The sequence below is a fragment of the Petaurus breviceps genome, unplaced genomic scaffold (assembly GCF_028583685.1).
Source record: "Petaurus breviceps papuanus isolate PSGF00001 unplaced genomic scaffold, PetGlider_PUasm1.0 185, whole genome shotgun sequence".
Lineage (NCBI taxonomy): Eukaryota > Metazoa > Chordata > Mammalia > Diprotodontia > Petauridae > Petaurus > Petaurus breviceps.
Window position 1 is genome coordinate 16,758,643 of NW_027185797.1, and position 16,722 is coordinate 16,775,364.

Below are 16,722 nucleotides of genomic sequence, written 5' to 3' on the forward strand. Positions count from 1 at the left end.
CCCTCTGGGAATCAAAGGGAATTTCCACTAGTTACAGAGCTAATAAACATCAGTCAGGATTCAAATCTTGGTCTCTTTACAAGTCAGTACACTTTCCTTGGGGTCACTCTGTTTCTTATTCATTACTGTTTGTGATTTCTATTCAGTCTAACCCAACAAGCATTTCATAGCCCTTTCTATGTGCTAGGCACTGGGGGAAAAAGACAAAAAGGAAGCAGTGCCTCCCCACAAGGAGTTTCCATTTTACTGATTCTTTAATACAGGTAAGGAGAGATGGTCCTAACACAGAGATAAGACTAATTCTAAGAGAGAACAATTAAGACAGAAAAACAAACCAACAAAAAATCCCCAAGAGTTAAATGACCAGGGCTAAGACCTGACCCTACCTCTTGCTTGCTGTGCAAATCCCTTTATATTTGTTGGGGTTTTCTCATCTACAGAATGGGAATCATATTTATCCTCCCTACCTCCTTGGATTGTGAGGAAACCTCTTTAAAAACTGTCAGTCTTTTTGGCTTCATCCTGGCCATCTTCTTGCCATGTTTCCTACTCCTGTGCCCTCTGCACCAAAGCACATGCTCTGGGGGACTTCCCTCTTTGGACACCGTGACTCCTGCCCAGGGCCCTTCACTATTGTGGTTGATGAATACACTCCATGGCATTTTCTATGTAGATGGCCCCAGCCATGCTATACTTTACACACTGGCCATCCTTCTTTATCACTACCTTGCTGTTGACTTTATGCCCCCTCTCATTTTTCCATCTCTGGAACCACAGCCAAACAATACTGCTATCTATTGCTTACCAGAAAGGACATGTCAGTCTTCTCTTCCATGGCTTGACTTGTCTTCCCTGTGACTTTCTAAACAAAGATATCCCTCCACGGTTACCTCTCTCCTACATGTAATGGCTTCCTCTTCCAGAACAGAAATTTATTGAGGAGAGAAACATTTTACTTTTTCTTTGAATGTAAATCCTTTGCTTTTAAGACAGTGGTTGATACACAGTAAATACTAACCTGCTTTTTTTGCTTAGCCATTTCATTCATTAATTTATAAATATATAAATTATAATACTATAGAGATCCATCAATACTTTTCTAAATGGGAACTATTTTTATTCTTACAAACATGTTATTGTGATGTTTCCATAAATGTTTCCCCCTTAAGAGTTTTGGAGAAATGTTGGTTCTTAAAAAGAACCAATTTCTCTCCCTCTCTTCTACTTCTTACCCTCTTGGTAATTTGCTCTGTTTAGTTTGCCTTGGGGATGGTGGCAATTAAATCTTCCCAGGTCTTGCAGCAGGAATGGTTTTCCTGATAGGTTTTGCTGCCTTCATTTTTCCCCCAGTGAGTCCAAGGGGTCAGACATAGTCTGGGGCAACACTTAAAGAGTGAAGCCTGAAAAAACAATTGAATTAGTTGTTTTGGATCTTTCTCCTTTTCCCATTAAAATGATGTGGAATGGGGGTCAAGATGTGTTTTAAATTGATTTATTGGGTTGAAAACAATGCAACCAAGGCCAAGAGGAAATGCCTCTTGGTCATTCAGTTGCTAAGCTACACCCCAATGGGGAGTTTACAAGGATGCTCAGGGAGAACTAGACTGAGAACACCCTAAGAATGGTGTGTGTTTAACTTAGCCAAATAGAAGGTATTTGAAAAATTCCTTATGTTCATTGGCAAAATTCATTTCTGATATAATTTTGTGGAAATTAAAAGCATAAAGATATATCAGAAAAAAAAAACCATACCAGTAGTGACTGTTACAATAAATATTTTTCATTGTAACTGTTTATATCAGGGGTTGTTCATCTGGGGTATGATATTCTTTTTCTTTTAAATAGCCACTGCTTCAATAAAATTAGTTTCCTTTGTAATCCTGGGCATTTGATTTTCTGCACTTAGAAATAAGATTCTGAGAAGCCGGGGTATAGGCTTCCCTAGTCTGATCATCACATAGGTCTCGGATCCATAACAGGGAAAGCCCTTGCTTTTTAGATAGCCTACTTTTCCCTCCTGTGATTACTTACTCTGTGTCTCTGACCAAGTCACTTACCTGATGTGTTTCGTAGAACACCTAAGGACTTATTGTCCTTTCCTTCACTTTCTTGTGTGAATGAGAACTTAGCCCCTCATGTTCAAGACAGAAGTGAATCACACTGTGTGTGTGTGTGTGTGTGTGTGTGTGTGTGTGTGTGTGTGTGTGTATGGTGGGAGAGAAGGAAGAAGGGAGGGAGGAAGAGGGAGAGAGCCAATGTCTAACCTAATGGAGGTCATAATTTTTAAATTGGAAAAGTTTTTAGAAGTTATGTAATCTGATACCTTCCTTTTTAAGATAACGAAATTGAGTCCCAGAGCAGGAAAGTGACTTACCCATGGATGCAGGGGATAGTCCATGGCAGAGCTGGGATTTCACTCCTCTCCTCTGGCTCCAAACTCAGGGGTAAGATTTTTAGAATATATTTAGAGCCTTTGAATTTTCAGAAAGGTAGTTTTAGGTTTGATGGAAGAAAAAACTTGCTAACCATCTGCGCTGTCTAGAAGTGGAATGGGCTGCCTTAAGAAGTAGTGGTTTGCCCTCAAAGAAGGTCTGGGCGACCAAGAGTGTTAGATCTTGTGAAGAACCTTCTTTTTCTGCTGCACACTGGACTACGTGGCCTCTGAGGGTTTCTGTCTAGCTCTGAGATTCTATGAGAAGGGCTCTGAGAGAAATCAAATGAGGTCACAATCTGCCTCAAGGGAGGGAGTTTCTGCAGTAGGAATTTTTGCTCCCAACAGAGTTCCCTGAGGGATTTAAATATTTTTTTTGCAGTTTCTTTATCACACACTACTGTGGCTACTGCCTATATCACCCCCATTTTGCAGATGAGAGAACTGATACTCAGAAGGAGCTGTGACTTTCCCAAGGTGAGCAGCAGTTTCTAAACCTCTAATCCAACCCACTGACTGTGCCACTGGCTGCACTTGTATGGAGGATTCAGAATTAAGTTGTTCTTTGTTAGTGCTGATGTTCTTAGAGTTAGGATCAAATAAACTGATGATCAAAGAAACTCTTTGAAGCAAATTATTTCACTTCCCTGCCAAAAGGAAAATTAAGAAAACCTCATTAATTTTCCTCCCCAGTATGTCTTAAAATCAAAGATGATTTAGGACTTAAAAGTTTGGCACAAGAATTGAATTTTTCAGGGAGAGCTTGGGTCTCAGAGATTGGCATCACTAGAAGCTATGTAGGAATATTGGGGGCACCGTTAATCTTGTTAAGACGCATTTATTCAAATGACTCCCCTATTTATTTGTTTCACTTCCACATGGCAATTGTAGTTTTTGTTCATTATGGGTTTTGTTTGTTTTGTGATTCTATCCACATGGGGAACTCGCAGCATGGAAACTCCATCCAGTGAGGAATAGCAGCAACTTGTCTGTAACTTTCAGTTTCAGAAAGATGCCCACAGTGCTGAGAGGCTGACTTGCTTGTGGTCACACAGTTACCGTTTTGGTCACAGAAAGGACCCAAACCAAGTCCTTCCTGTCCCCATGAACAGCTTTCTAACCATTCCATCATCCTGCCTCTTATCTCTACTATGGGGTCTGCACCAAAAATATGTGGAGGCACCTAGGTTGCACAGTAGATAGGGAACCAGGTCTAGAGTTAGGAAGACCTGAGTTCACATTGAGCCTCAGCTATTTGATCACTCTGTGACCCTGAGGAAATGACTGTTTACCTCAATCTCCTCAACTATAAAATAGAATAATAATAGTATCTAGCTCCCAGAGTTGTTGTGACAGTCAAATGAGATCATATTTGTAAAGCACTTAGCTCAGCATTTGGCACGTAAAGGTGCTTAATAAATGCTTCCCCCTTCATTTTAAAACTGGTAAAGATATTTCTGAGTTTATAGAGTTCACTTCACTTCCTTTTGGTAAATGTCCCACAGTTTCAGAAACTAGTCTTTCAATGAATTTTGCAGCTAACAAGTCTTTATGTACCTGTAAGATGAATGGGACAGAAACCTCATCCCCATTTTATGAACAAGTCAGCTAAGGCTCAGAGAGAATTTTCATTATAATATGGTTAAGTAATGGAACCAGGGACCTTCTACTTTAAATCAGGGATTCTTACACTTTTTCCACTTGTGACCCCTTTTTGCTCAAGAAATTTTTATACAACCCAAGGTATATATACACACACATATATATAATAGGTATACAAATCAATAATAATACTTATAATAAATCATGAATAAATTTATTTTAAAATTATTATTTGATAAACATGTAATTTTATCATTTTATTAAAGATGAAAGCAAATTTGCATGCTAATGAGATGAATGTATTTGTTTATTTTTTATGTAAAGAATTAAATCATAGTATAATATTTGACATTGCAGGATATAAAGCATCTTCAATATTTTTCAGAGTTGAACGGTATTTTGATTTTATAATGATCAATGCTGAGAATATAATTTCATATAAATATGTAGTACAAAATGGCAGAAGTATGTTTAGGGCCATTTCAGAAATTGTTGGAAATTCTGCCCTAATTGCAAGCCAAAATTCATTTGATGATTTTTTAGGAAACTCAAATTTTAAACCTGTGTCCCTTGATAACTGTACAAATTCTTCTTGAACTTTTAATAAGCAGATGACTGACATTTTTTATTTCAATTGAGTATAGTTTATGAGCCCAATTTAGTTTTTTTAGAATAAAAATTTGAAGGGAAGTATTTCTGAAACTGTTTCTCAAGGCACTTCAGATGATCAATTATAACTCTTACAATTAAATCTTTGGAAAGGTTATTTTTGATTATAAAATCATCTGTAGCTGTAAACATTTCTAAAGAATCATTTCCACCCTATTTTCCCATATGGTAACTAATGTAAAACTTTCAATTTTATCTTTTAACATAAATATGTTATAATTTTTTCCTTAAAGTGGCATGTTTAAATCATTGAGTTTAAAAAAAAATCTGACAAAAGCACAGTTTTGAAAGTCATAAGTTATGAAAAAAAATTAACAAAATTAGATTTCTGCCAAGTCAAAAATATAGTTTCATCTTTCCATTTCAATAATCTGTTCAAACTTCACCGTCTTGAGAGCCACCTTATCTCTGCATGTAGTAATAAACTTTTGTAATCAGAGTCCATGTTTTTCCAAAGGTTTTAAAACAATGACTGTTAAGGGCACAGGTTTTAATGAAGGTAATGGTTTTAATTTTATTGTGAAGTATAGCATCTAACTCTGGTGATATTTTTTTGGCTATGAGTACCTCCTGAGAGATCATGCAGTGAGTAAAAGTAATATGTTAATTTCCACTTGCTTTAACTTATACTACAAATACAACTTTTTCGCCCATCATCACTCCAGCAATATTAGTACAGATCCCAACACAATTTTTCCACTATAAGCTTTCATTTGTGAAAAATTCATTGACTTTAAAATATATATATATATCCTTCCCTCTTATGCATCCTTCCAAATGGTGACAAAACAATTCCTAATGTATGCTTCCTTCATAAACATATCTTATATAAAGTAACAACTGTGCCATTTAAAAAATATCATTTATTTCATTTAACTGAATCACAAACTTTGCCCTTAAGCCTGGTAATAAGCGGCTGGAATTGGCCATTATTAATTTCAGAAATTCTTTTAGAAACAGTATCATTCAATAAAGGAATTTTACAAATTCCATCTCCACACTTTTTCCCATGAACTATTTCTGATATATTAATAGCGGCAGGTAATGTAAGAATTTCTCCTATCACATAGGACTTTTTTGTTTTTGCTTTTTGGAGGGGGGATTGCAGGGCAATTGGGGTTAAGTGACTTGCCTAAGGTCACACTGTTATTGAGTGTTAAAGAGTCAGACGCTGGATCTGAACTAAGGTCCTCCTGACTCCAGGACCGGTACTCTATTCACTGCGCCATCTAGCCACCCCCCACATAGGATGTTTTAGTTTTTGCAATTAAATAAGCTTCATAAGAAGCAATTAAATACTTTTCATCGACAGTAACAAATTTCCCAAAACTTTGTTTTTCTTTATTTGAAGATTTTAAAAGTCATTCAAGGGGTGGTAAGGTGGAGCAGTGAATAAAGTACTGGTCCTGCAGTCAGGAAAACCTGAGTTTAAAACTGGCCTCAGACACTTAACACAAAAACTAGACATGTGACATTGGGCAAGTCACTTAACCCCAATAGCTCTCCAAAATGTAAAAAAAAAGTCATTCAAAATATTTCTTCAGTTTACTGCAGTATGTTGCATACTTGGTATTAAGATGTGTTTTTAGTTTGGTTGGTTTCATGTTCTCTGCAGTCAAAACTTCATTACAAATTAAGCAAAGAGGCCTTTCCACACCATCATCATTATTAGAAGTAAATCCATATTGCAAAAATGATTCAACATATGTTCTTTTTCTTGTCAGTTAGGTGTACTATAGCCTGGTAATGAAAAATCTGCTGTATTGTCATCAGTATTTTTACTTCTGTCTAAATTTAGTCACTTATCTGTAACTGGAAACATATTTTTGTCCTAAAATATAAATGAATATTACTAATAATTTCTCAAATACAAACTTTAGTTTATGAAATTACATTTGTTTGTGCTTAATTTAAAAATTGATGTTCACACTTACTTATATAAAGCAGTGATGATGGAGGAATATTATTAAAAGACTTTTGTCTTGCTTCAATAAACACTTCTGTTTCTGTACACATATATACACATACTCACTTATGTATTAATATGCCCATATACCCTCCTATATAGACATATATGTATATACATACACACACACACATATATACATTTCTATTCCCTTCAACTATTCTCATACTGAGAAAACTTTCATTAGTTACAATTATCATTTTTCCATGTAGGAATGTTAATAGTTCAACTCTGATAAGTTCCTTATGATTTCTTTTCCCTGTTTACCTTCTTGTGCTTCTCTTGCTCCTTGTATCTGAATGTCAAATTTTCTATTCAACTCTGGGTTTTTCATCAAGAATGCTTGAAAGTCCTCTATTCCATTGAATGACCATATTTTCCCCTGAAACATAATGCTCAGTTTTGCTGGTAGGTGATCCTTGGTTTTAATCCCAGCTCCTTTGACCTCCGGAATATCTTATTCCAAGCCCTTTGATCCCTCAGTATAGAAGCTGCCAGATCCTGTGTTATCCTGATTGTGTTTCCACAGTATTCAAATTGTTTCATTCTGGCTGCTTGTAGTATTTTCTCCTTAATCTGGGGATTCTGGAACCTAGCTATAATATTCCTAGGAGTTTTCTTTTTGGGATCTTTTTCAGGAGGTGATCAGTGGATTCTTTTAACCTCTATTTTGCTCTCTGGTTCTAAAACATCAGGGCAATTTTCCTTGAGAATTTCTTGAAGGATGATTTCTAGGTTCTTTTTTTGATCATAGCTTTTAGGTAGTCCAATAAATTTTAAATTATCTCTCCTGGATCTATTTTCCAGGTCAGTGGTTTTTTCAATGAGATATCTCACATTGCCTTCTATTTTTTTCTTTTGTTTGGATCTGTTTAATAGTATCTTGATTTCTCATAAAGTCACTGGCTTGCATTTGCTCCAATTTAATTCTGAAGGAATGATTCTGTTCAGTTAGTTTTAGAGATTCTTTTCTATCTTGCAAATTCGGCTTTTTAAGGCATTCTTATCCTCATTGCCTTTTTGAGCCTGTTTTGCCATTTGAGTGAGTCTGTTTGTTAAGGGGTTATATTCTTCTGTCAGGTTGTTGACTCTCATTTCATAATTTTCTTGTATCATTCTCATTTCTCTTCCCAATTTTTTCTCCACTTCTCTTATTTGGTTTTCAAAATCCTTCTTATGCTCCTCTATGACCTGTAAGCAGATTGTTCATTTCTTGGAAGCTTTTGGTGCAGGAGTTCTGACTTTACTGTCTTCCTCCTGTTCCATGCTTTGATCCTTTTAGTCCCCAAAATAGAAGTGTAATGTTGGGTTGCTCTGCTTGCTTTGCTTCCCTCATTTGCTCATGTTGCCACTGGGATTCTGTTAGTATCAACATTGTTTTTTAAAAAATCTTTATTAATTTGTTTACTTTTAGTTTACAAGATTCATTACCACAATTCCTTGAGTTTCAAATTTTTTCTCCTTCCCCTCTCCCCCACCCATGGCGGCATACAATCAAGTATAGGATCTGCAAATACTTTCACATTAGGCATTAGTCAGGTTATAAAGAAGGATTGTAACAGATGGAATGAAGAATGGGAAAGAGGAAACAAAACCAAACAAGAAAACAAAAAAGGGCAGGTAGTTTGCTTCGTTCTGGTTTCAATCTCAGTTCTCTCTCTGGATGTAAACATCTCTCTCCATCATGAGTCTTTTGGGTTTGACTTATGACTCTGGATTGCTGAGAAGTGTCCAGTTTATCAAAGTTGGTCATCACACATACATTATGTCTGTGATTGTGTACAAATTCCTCTTGGCTCTACTCTTCTCACTCAGCATCAGTTCGTATAAGCCTCTCCAGGTAAATATGAAGTCCATCTGCTCCTTGTTTCTTATTGCACAAGAATATTCCATAACATGCATATACCACAACTTTTTCAGCCATTCCCCAATTGATGGGCACCCCCTTAATTTCCAATTCTTTGCTACCACAAAAAGAGCTGCTATAAATATTTTTGTATATATGGGTCTTTTTCCCACTTCTATGATCTCTTTGGGATACAACCCTAGAAGTGGTATTACTGGGTCAAAGGGTATGAAATTATTTATAGCCCTTTGGGCATAATTCCAGATTGCTTTCCAGAATGGTTGTATCAATTCACAACTCCACCAGCAATGCATAGGTGTTCCAATTTTTCCACATCCTCTCCAGCATTTGTCTTAACCAATCTAACTGGTGGGATGTGGTACCTCAGAGTTGTTTTGATTTGCATGTCTCTAATCAATAGTGATTTAGAGCATTTTTTCACATGCTTATAAATATCTTTAATTTCTTCCTCTGCAAACTGCCCATTCATATCCTTTGACCATTTAGCAATTGGGAAATGACTTGGATTCTTATAGATTTGACTCAATTCTCTATGTATTTTAGAAATAAGTCCTTTATCAGTGACATAGGTTGTAAAAATTCTTTCCCAATTTTCCACTTCTCTGTCAATCCTGGTTACATTGGCTTTGTTTGTACAGAAGCTTTTTAATTTAATGCAATAAAAATTATACATATTGCATTTTATAATGCCCTCTAATTCTTGTTTGGTCATAAAGTCTTCCCCTCTCCACAAATCTGACAGGTAAATGATTCCTTGCTTTCCCAGATTGCTTAGAGTATCAGCCTTTATACCTAGATCATGTACCCATTTAGACTTGATTTTGGTATATGGTATTAGGTAATGGTCTACGCCCAGTTTCTGCCATACTATATTCTAGTTTTCCCAGCAGTTTTTGTCAAATAGTGAATTCTTATCCCCTAAACTGGGTTCTTTGGGTTTATCAAACAGTAGATTACTGTAGTCATTGACTGCTACATCTCGTGTACCCAATCTATTCCATTGATCCACTACTCTATTCCTCAGCCAATACCAAGTAGTTTTGAGGACTGCTGCCTTATAGTACAGATTAAAATATGGTATAGCTAGTTCACCATCCGTAGCATTTCTTTTCATTAATTCCCCTGATATTCTGCACCTTTTGTTCTTTCAAATGAATTTTGTTACTATTTTTTTCTAGCTCTATGTGGTAGTTTTTTGGTACACTGGTTGGTATGGCACTAAATATATAATTTAATTTAGGTAAAATTGTCATTTTTATTATATTAGCTTGACCCAGCCACGAGCAATTGATGTCTTTCCAATTGGTTAGATCTGACTTTATTTGTGTGAAAAAGTGTTTTGTAGTTGTGTTCATATAGGTCTTGGGTTTGTTTTGGCAGGTAGATGCCCAAATATTTTATAATGTCTACAGTAACTTTAAATGGGTTTTCTCTTTCTATCTCTTCTAGTTGAATTTCAATAGAAACATACAGGAATGCCGAGGACTTTTGTGGGTTTATTTTATGTCCTGCAACTTTACCATATTTATTTATTGTCTCAAGTAGTTTTTTACTTGATTCTCTAAGTATATTACCATATCATCTGCAAAGAGTGATAGCTTGGTCTCTTCTTTGTGTAATTTGATTCCTTTGATTTCTTTATCTTCTCTAATTGCTACTGCTAACATTTCTAGTACCAGATTGAATAAGAGGGGTGATAGTGGACATCCTTGTTTCACCCCTGATCTTATTGTAAATGCTTCTAGCTTCTCCGCATTACATATAATACTTGCTGATGGCTTTAAATAGATGTCACCTATTATTTTAAGGAAGGCTCCATTTATTCCTATTTTTTCTAGTGTTTTTAATAGGAATGGATGTTGTATTTTGTCAAAAGCCTTTTCTGCATCTATTGAGATAATCATGTGGTTTTTGCTAATTTTATGGTTGATATGATCAATTATACTGATGGTTTTCCTAATATTAAACCATCCTTGCATTCCTGGAATAAATCCTACCTGATCAAAGTGTATTATTCTTGTGATAAGTTGTTGTAGTCTCTTTGCTAATATTTTATTTAGAATTTTTGCATCTATATTCCTGAGGGAGATTGGTCTATAATTTTCTTTCTCTGTTTTATTTCTTCCTGATTTAGGTATCAGTACCACATTTGTGTCATAAAAAGAATTTTGTAGGACTCCTTCTTCACTAATTTTCCCGAATAGTTTGCAGAGTATTGGAATCAATTGTTCTTTAAATGTTTGATAGAATTCACTAGTAAATCCATCTGGCCCTGGAGATTTTTTCCTAGGGAGTTCACTGATGACTTGTTTGATTTCTTTTTGTGAGATGGGGTTATTTAAGTAATTTACTTCCTCTTCAGTTAATTTGGGCAACCTATATTTTTGTAAATATTCATCCATTTCACTAAGATTGTCAAATTTGTATGCATACCACTGGGCAAAATAATTCCTAATTATTGTTTTAATTTCCTCTTCATTGGTGGTAGGTTCACCCTTTTCATTTTTGATACTCATAATTTGGTTTTCTTCTTTCTTTTTTTATCATATTGACTAAGGGTCTATCAATTTTATTACTTTTTTTCATAAAACCAGCTCTTAGTTTTATTTATTAATTCAATAGTTTTCTTAATTTCAATAGTTTTCTTAATTTCAATTTTATTAATCTCTCCTTTTGTTTTCAGTATTTCTAATTTAGTATTTAATTGGGGGTTTATTTGGTTTTTTTTTTCCTAGCTTTTTCAATTGCATGCCCAATTCATTTGCCTCTCTTTTCTCCAATTTATTCATGTATGCACTCAGGGATATAAAACTTCCCCTAAGAACTGCCTTTTCTGCATCCTACAAATTTTGGTATATTGTCTCATTATCATCATTCTCTTGAATGAAGTTTCTGATTGTTTCTATGATTTCTTGTTTGACCCACTCAATCTTTAGGATTAAATTGTTTAGTTTCCAATTAGTTTTTAGTCTGTCTTTCTATGGCCATTTATTGCATGTTATTTTTATTGCATGATGATCTGAGAATAATGCATTTATTTTTTCTGCCTTTCTGCACTGAATTGTGAGGTTTTTATGTCCTAGTACATGGTCAATTTTTGTGTATTTGCCATGTACCACTGAGAAGAAGGTATATTCTTTTTATCCCCATTCAGTTTTCTCCAGAGATCTGTCATACCTACCCTCTCTAAAATTCTATTCACCTCCTTAGCTTCTTTCTTGTTTATTTTGAGGTTGTATTTATTTAATTCAGAGAGGGGGAGATTAAGGTCTCCCACTAGTATAGTTTTGCTATCTATTTCTTCCTCTAATTCCCTTACCTTCTCCTCTAGGAATTTGGATGCTATACCACTTGGTGCATATATGTTACGTAATGATATTGTTTCATTCTCGATGGTGCCTTTTAGCAGGATATAGTTTCCTTTCTTATCTCTTTTAATTAGATCAATTTTTGCTTTTGCTTTATCTGAGATAAGGATTGCTATCTCTTTTTTTTTTTACTTTAGTTGAGGCATGATATATTTTACTCCAGGCTTTTACCTTTACCCTGTGTGTATTCCTCTGTTTCAGATGTGTTTCTTGTAAACAGAATATTGTAGGATTATGACTTTTATTCCATTCTTCTATCCGCCTCCATATTATGGGAGAGTTCATTCCATTCACATTCACAGTTATGATTATTATCTGTTTCTTTCCCTCCATCCTATTCCCTCACCTGTTAATGTTTTTATTTTTTCTCCCCTTCTCCCTTCCCCTCCTTAATAGTTTTCCTTTTGACCACCACCTCCCTCAGTATTGCCTTATCAGCCCCCCCTCCCTTTTCCTCCTCTTCCCCCTTACTTCTTCCCTACCTACTAACCACCCCCCGCTTTTGTAGCCCTTTCTCCCTCCTGCTGCCTATAAGATATTTTTACACTTAATGAAGTATGTTATTTTTTCTTCACACCAAGAGTGACAGGAACAAATCTCATGTGAAGCCCCTCTCCCTCCTCTCTTTCCCTCTAATATGATACATTTTGTGTCTCTTCTCCATAGAGTCCTGTGCTTAACTGGTTGTTATTCCCTCCTTGCACCAGACCCAATGAGGGAAAAGCTCATATAATACTCATCTCCCTCCCTTCTTTTCCTCTGCTATATTGTTTTTATGCCTCTTTGTGTAGCATAACTTACCCTTTTCCACTTCATTCATTCTTCTTCTTCCATTGCAGTCTCTTTGTAGCCCTTAATAAGATTTTTAAATTGTCATTTTGTGTAATTTATACTCATACCCTCTACTTATCTATAAACAGTTTGCTCTTATTAAATAACAGTGTGTGTGTGTGTTTTCCTTGTTTACATTTCTATTTCAGTTTTGTATCTCGTAATTGGAGGTTGAATTTTCCATTGAGCTCTGTATTTTTCATCAGAAAGGTCTGGAAGTCTGTTATATCATTGAATGACCATCTCTTTGCCTGGAAGAATATGCTCAGTCTCTCTGGGTAGGTGATCCTTGGTTGTAACCAGAGCTCTTTTGCCTTGTGGAAAATTGAATTCCACTGCCTCCAATCTTTCAGTGTAGAAGCTGCCAAATCCTGTGCAATCCTCACTGTGGTTCCTTGATATTTGAATTGTTTCTTTCTGGCCACTTGAAGTATTTTCCCTTTTACCTGGTAGTTCTTGAGTTTGGCCACAACATTTTGAGGACTTTTCAATTTGGGATCTCATTCAGCAGGTGTCTGGTGGATTCTCTCGATTTCTATTTTACCCTCAGGTTCTAGTATCTCAGGGCAGTTTTCCTTAATGAGCTCTTGGAGAATGTTGTCCAGGCTCATTTTTTCATCATGATTTTCTGGTAGGCCTATGATTCTCAGGTTGTCTCTCCTGGATCTGTTTTCCAGGTCAGTTATTTTTCCATTGAGGTATTTACCTCTTTTTCTAATTTTTCATTCTTGTTGTTTTGTTTGACTAATTCTTGGTTCCTCATAGAGTTATTTGTTTCAATTTGGTTGATTCTGGCTTTTAGCAGATCATTTTCCTTGGTTAGTTTTTGGAGCTCCTTTTCCATATCATGCACTTTTCTTTTTAAGGAGTTGTTTTCTTCATTATAATGTTTTTCTAATTCTGCAATTTTAATTTTAAAAGAATCATTCATTTTGTCTTTTATCTCTCTCATTTGGTTTTCAAAGTTCCTTTTGAGCTCATCTAGAAAAGCTTTCTTTGCTTGGGACCCATTCCCTGTTGATGTTTCAGATGTGGGTGTCTCCCTCTGAATTTGGTTCCTCCCTCTGAAAATAGTAGGACTCCAGAGTCTTTGTAGTCTGCTTTCTACCCATTTTTAGGCAGGGCCCACCCTTCCTCTAGGGTTCAAAAGCCTTTACTGTTGAGGGTTTTGACCTGGGGCAATAGTTACTATGTTTTCTGGGTCAGAGGTGGGGTTGGAGCAAATTGGGTTCACTCTGCCATCCTGGTCCTTGGAGGTCCTGATAGGGGCTTTTAAAAAAATTTCTGGGCTATGGAGTGGTAGTCCCAGGAGTATTTGCTGTCCTGGACAGGGGCCCTGCTTTTGGTTCTTACCTTGCTCTTTCCAGTCCCAAGCCTTTGTTGAAAGGCCTGGTAGTGGCCTTTGTGGTTGGTGGGACGACTTGACCCCCTTGTTGGTCAGGCCTCCTCCTGGCCTACTCTGCACCATCACTTCCTGGCCTGCCCCTGCGCACAGCACCGTTGCTTCCTGGCCTGCCCCTCCATTAATGGGTGTTTCTAAATTCCTTTTTATAGGATGCTGATCAAGCCCACAAAGGGGCAATATCCTACACTTCTCAGCTCATGACTGGCCTTCCGCATCTGCAGACCAGAGGTAAGTTCATAGTTAGTCCATATTAATTCCCTTGTTCACCCAAAACTTATGTTGAATGATCTTACTTTGAATTCTTCTCACCCACCCCACTCCCACTCCCACTTTCCAATTTATGAATTACCTTATTGTCTGGAAGTGAGCAAAGAAAATCTATAGGTGTCGTTCTGAAGTCTTTCTTGGAACAAGATGAATGTGTAGGTTTGAGAGACAGGAGGTTGTTTCATTTTTGAGAAAGAAGGAAACTGGCAAGATAGATAGGGAATGGATGGAGTGTCTAAGGAACGATCTTTCTGTGTCTCCCTATGGAAGAAAGACTTGTCCATAGGTATAATATGAATTTAGGTGATGAATAATTTTATTACTGTATAATTGCAAACATATTGTGATTAAATATATATTTCTTAACTAGTTATCTAATTTATTTGACATGTGTATGTGCATGTATTAATTCATTACACAAAATTACATTTTCTGGACTTGATAGAAAACCCTCCATTCAATTCTGAATGTACTAGAGAGACATGAAAGAACCTTTTCTGTTTGGATTGAACTTCATAATTCTGGAATGAGCTATCATCATCTTCAGAGAGCTTTTGAAATCGTCAGAGGTAACATAAAAGCTGCCAAACCTTGCATCAGTGATGCTGAGGGACAATAATATTAATAAAATATATTAATTATGTGACAGAGCAGTGTATAGTTTAAAGTGCCTTGAATTTGGAGCCAGATGATCCCTGATTTTCAATTCCAACATAATGTTTGATCCTGCTTAAGCCACTTCCTCTCTCTGTGCCTGTTTTCTCATCAATAAAATGAAGATGATACTACAATTGGTTTTATCTCACAGAATTTTTGTGATTACCTCATATAAGATAATATATATATATATATAATATTGCATATACCACATGTTATAATAAAATAATATACTGTGTAATATGTAGCATATAGCACATATATATTATTCTATTATATAATAAAACACTTTGCATACTTTTGAGTATTGTACAAATACAAGTTATGATGACAATTATTCTGATCCTGTCTACCCTTTCAGGTCTGGGTTGTCTTAGAACACTTCTGAGAGCCTTTCCAATTATGATATTCTGGGATTCTTTCAGGAGGATTCTCTGGGTAAGGGAGAATGTGGAAGGGATGGGATAGGTCTTCATGCTTTCTATTGCCCCTTTCAACTCTAAACTCTGTGATTGCTTTGTTTTTCTGGCCCTCAAAAGCCATGTCACAAAGAGACCTAAGCAAATTATTGACCTTGGATAAGTCATTCAAGGTGCAAGTTCAGACAGTACTTACCAAGGCACTTTTACCTAACGTGTTTGTGCTAATATACTTTTATCCGCTTATTTTTTCTGCCTTGATGTTCTCCCTTTTTGTAGAGGTATCATTTCTTTGCAATATTGTAATTATATCAATTGTTCTCTGAATGTATCACCTTCATTATTTCTTATAGTACAATAGTATTTTATCACATTCATGTGCTATGAATCGTTCAACCATTCTCCAATTAATGAGTATCCCTACAGTTATGATTACTTTGCCACCACAAAGGAGTTGCTTTAAATATTTTTGTATGTATGTGTCATTTCATTTTTTCTTTGCTTTGGGAAAATAAACCTAATGGTGGTTTTTCTACGTGAAAATGTATTCACCACTGGTGAGCTTTGGGGCCATAGTTCCTAATTGCTTTCCAGTATGGCTACATCAGTTGACAATTCCACCAAGAGTGCATTAATATACCTGTTTTCTCTCCCTCCAGCATTTGTCACTTTTCTTTTTTTTGTCATCTTTCCCAACCTGATACTTGGTGAGGTGGACCCTCAGAGTTGTTTTCATTTCATTTCTCTGATTATTAGTGTTTTGGAGTGTTCTTTTCAGATGGCTATTAATAGTTTGCATTTCTTCCCTTAAAATTTGTGTTCATGTCCTCTGCATTTGTCACTTAGGTAATAAGCCTGTAGACTTTACTGTAGCAAAAGATCTCTTGTGTTGAAGTCCCTGCTACTAAAGAGGCTGAGGCTGGCGGATTGATAAAGCTTGAGAGTTCTGAGTTGTGGTAGGGCTAAAGCCAATTGAATGTTTGCATTAAGTCCTGTACCAGTATTATCTAAGCCAAATGGAAGGCTACCAGACAGCCAAGAGGAGGAGAGTCAACACAGGTTGGAACTCCTGTGCTAATCAGTCATGGGATCAGGCCTATTAGGAGCCATTGAACTTTCAATCTGAATAAGAAAGGGAGACCCAATGTTCACAAAAAACAAAAGCAAACAAAAAAGAGGAATTTTTCTGTACATGGTATGAACTTAGTGAACTTAAAAGAAATGAAGAATGTACACATTG

General features: G+C 36.1%; 1 protein-coding gene across 1 annotated transcript in view; it reads left to right on the top strand.

Moving 5' to 3' along the window:
* The window catches only part of RARB (retinoic acid receptor beta), an 802,273-nt gene that overhangs the window by 44,314 nt on the left and 741,237 nt on the right, over positions 1–16,722 (top strand). The window contains exon 2 of the mRNA XM_069088506.1: positions 14,289–14,367. The gene's annotated coding sequence lies outside the window, so the exon portion shown is untranslated. The remainder of the gene's footprint in view (positions 1–14,288; positions 14,368–16,722) is intronic.